Source organism: Myotis davidii, unplaced genomic scaffold (assembly GCF_000327345.1).
Source record: "Myotis davidii unplaced genomic scaffold, ASM32734v1 scaffold46, whole genome shotgun sequence".
NCBI classification, from domain to species: Eukaryota; Metazoa; Chordata; class Mammalia; order Chiroptera; family Vespertilionidae; genus Myotis; species Myotis davidii.
Genome location: NW_006383006.1, coordinates 481,732 through 485,848, shown reverse-complemented (window position 1 = coordinate 485,848; position 4,117 = coordinate 481,732).

Genomic DNA, 4,117 nt, shown 5'->3' with positions numbered 1-4,117 from the left:
CAGCGACATGACTTTCTATGAAGAAGAAATATATGGCCAATGGGATATAGGGACATATAGGCCATGAACATGCTACTCCCTGGAGTTGGCTGAGTTTTTAATTCAAAGGAACATTATTGTTTGCTGGACAACTTAGATGATAAGTACTAATTAAGGTTCTATGCTCAATATAACATCATGATTTTGAGGATGATTCCTCAAAAAAAAGTGCAACTTAAGGTCAAAATGTTTCAATTAAGTAATTATATTGCACCTACTAATATGTACAGTGTAATTTAGTAAAATTTCCATTCCTAAATATATAAGAATCATTTAAATTTCTGGAACTTGAAGAGGTAATCTTTTATCATCTGGAAAATTCTCTTTCATTATGACACTGAATTAATTGAATGTTACTATACTTGGAAACATTTCATCTTTCATTTTGCTTTCAAGATAAAAATCACAATATAAATATATATGATGTTGCTGTGTTAGAACACATTCAATATGAGGGGACAGTTTAATAGATTAAATGTCTGATTTTTTACAACTAATCAAATGTAATGTTTTATTTTTACACGTGCAAATGAAGCTGAAAAACTGTGAAATATGCAGCTAGTCCAACCCAATCAACAGCTACGTGAATCCCAACCACTAGCCAGTTTAAATGTTTCAAATGTCATAGACTAGAGTGATTTATAGTCTCTGATCTCACTGAGATGGTCCTAGAAGGAGAGAAAATAATATAAACTCAGATATCTAACACAAGCCAGAGTAAACCAGGAAGGGAAGCAAAAGGGGAGTTTCATTTAATTGGAGAAAATGAGCACTGGCTCCATAGAGAATATGATATTTAAGAAGGGCCCCCCCAAAATAGAATCAATTTATAAATGTATAAGGTAGTGGGGACATTTTAGGGACCACAAAAGCACAAGCGTATGGTAAAGAATGAGATGGATTTTGGGAAAAAACTGAGTAATACAGTCCTAACCAAAGGATATTGAATAGGGAAACAGGTAGGTAAGCTTGCATTAGATTGACCTAAGGCTCTGAAAGCCGGACTAAGGCTTTTGTACACCTTTCATGTAAAACATGCTTGTTTTGCCAATGCAACCTGTCCTAAACCAGAGGCTATCTCAAAGTCACTTTTGAGTATGAATGGCCTGGATCTTAGAGATTCAGCAAATGCATGGGGATCTGTCTGACTAGGTTTTCTTGAGTACCTCGTCTCCTTAAATGCATGTGAGCAAATTATTTCTTTCCTTGATGATTTATGTGCTCGAGTGACACTCTTTACAACTGTGTATGAATGCAAATGTTTTATAACAGCTTACTGAAATATAACTCACTTACCATAAAATTCACCCTTTTAAATTGTACAAGTTAGTGGTTCTTAGTAGATTTATAGAACCATGCTACAGTCACAACTATCTAATTTTAGAACATTTTTTTCACCACTCCCCAATAAACCCCATACCTATTAGCTACACTTCCCCATTCTTTCTACCTCCAGCCCCTGAAAATCACTAATCCAATATTCTATCTTTATGGCTTTGTCAATTCTGGAAATTTTATATAAATAGAATTATACAATATATGGCTGCATTGGTTAGGGTTCTCCAGAAAAACAGAACCAATAGGATGTATACACTGAGTGGCCAGATTATCATGACCACCTGACGTTTGTAGACAAATTAGCCGTACACTGAATCATATGGGATATGGAAGCCAAAGACCTGTTTGAACACCTTTGCTGTCTGCAGTTACCAATATAAAATGACTCCAATTCGCACAGGAACACAAGGATTGGACAGTTGAGCATTGGAAAAAAGTCATGTGGTCTGATGAATCACATTTCCAGTTGCATCATGCAGATGGCAGAGTGAGATTTTGGGGGAAAACAGCATGAAAGCTCCATGCCACGGTGCTCGTATTGTGCAGGAGTGGTTTCAAGAACATGAGGGAGACTTTACCTTGCTTAGATGGCCCCCACAATCACCAGATCTCAATCCAATTGAGCATTTGTAGGACAAAGTTAAAAGAGCAACCAGGCAGCTGGTTCCCCAACCATCAAATCTCACAGAACTGGATGGTGCTATTCATCAGGCATGGTGTCAGATTCCTCGCATCACCTTTCAACATCTCGTGGAGTCAATGTCAAGAAGAATTGCCGCAGTATTGAAGGCAAAAGGTGTCCCAACGAAGTATTGATGGGGTGGTCATAATAATCTGGCCACTCAGTGTATATATTCTTATATATAAGTTTAAATTTATTATAGGAATTGACTCACCCAGTTATAAAAGCAAAGATGTTCCACAGTCTGCCATCTGCAAGAAAGCCAGTAGCATAATTCAGTCCAAGACTGAAGGCCTGAGATCTGGGGGGGTTGAGGGGGAAAGCCAATGGTGTTATTCCCAGAGTTTGCACAAGAACCAAGAGCACGAATGTCTAAGGGCAGGATAATATATCACAGCTCATAAAGAATGAAATTGCTCTCCTTTTCTTTTTGTTCTATTAGAGTTCCCAATGGACTGGATGACACCCACTCATATTGGTGAGGACATATCTCTTCATTTAGTCTACTGAATTATATATTAATCTTTTCCATAAACACCCTCACTGACACATACAGAAAATGTTTTTACCAGATATCTGGGCTTCCCTTATGTCATTCAAGTTGACAGATAAAATTAACCATCACAGTTAATTTTGTGTCTGCCTTCTTCACAACATAATGTTTTTAACATTCATCCATGTTGTAACATTTACCAGTACTTCATTCCTCTTTACATTGGATAATATCTCATTGACTAGATATACCATATTTTGTATATCCATCCACCAGGTGATGGACATTTGAGTTGTTTTCACTTTTTACCTGTCATGAATGATGCTGTTGAGACTATTTAGTCATCCATTTTTGTTTGGATATGTTTCATTTCTCTTGGGTTTATATCTAGGAATTGCTGTGTCATGGTGACTCTCTCTTTAACATATTGAAGAACTTTCCACTGTTTTCCAAAGTCCCACCAATAATGTATATCTGAAGATTTAATTTTCTTCATATCTTTATCAACATTTGTTATTGTTGGTTGTTTTTTATTTTAGCCATCCTGATGCACATAAGGTGATGCTTAGAGTAGTTGATTTGCATTTCTCCAATGACTAATGATACTGAGTATTATTTCATGTGCTTATTTTTGCCATTTTTTATATTCTTTTGGTAAATGTCTTTTCAAATTACTTGCTTATTAAACAAACTTTGTTATTTGTCTTTTTTTATAAGGATATTTATTTGTTTTAGTTGTTTTAATTTTTCAATTACAATTTACATTCAATATTATTCTGTATTAGTTTCATATGTACAGTATATGAAGTACAATTATGTACTTTACAGAGTGGTCTCACTCGCCGATATTTCATGTACCTACCTGGCCCCATTCATAGTTACTATGATATTATTGACTATACTGGAGGCCCGATGCACAAAATTTGTGCAAGAGTAGGCCTTCCTTCCCCAGGCTGCCTGCTCTGGCTTCCCTCTGGCACCTGGGACCCGGGCTTCCCTTGCAGCCCCGGCTTTGTCCAGAAGGAAGTCTGCTCTATAAGCATATTATGCTTTTATTATTACAGATTTCCTATGCTGTAATTTATATCCCTGTGACCATTCTGTAACTAACAATTTATGTTTCTTAATCCCTTCATCTTTTTCATCCAACTTCCCAACACCCCTCTCCTCTGTCATCTGTTCTCTATATCTATGAGTCTATTTCTAGTTTGCTTGCTTGTTTATTTTGTTCTTTAGATTCCATATATAAGTGAAATTATCTGGTATTTGTCTTTCTCTGTTTGATTTATTTCACCTAGATCCATCCATGCTCACAAAAGGTAAGGTTTATCTTTTTATTTTTAAGTTGTAGGAGTCTTTTATATGTTCTAAATATAAGACTCTTATCAGATATATATTTGCAAATATTTCTCCTAATATTATATTTTCACTTTCTCTATGGTGTCCTTTGAAACAAAAGTTTTACATTTTGATGAAATTCAACATACTTTGTTTTTTATTAGTCACTTGGGATTTGGTATCATAGCTAAGAAATCATTGCTTAAACTACGGTAAGAAAGATGTAG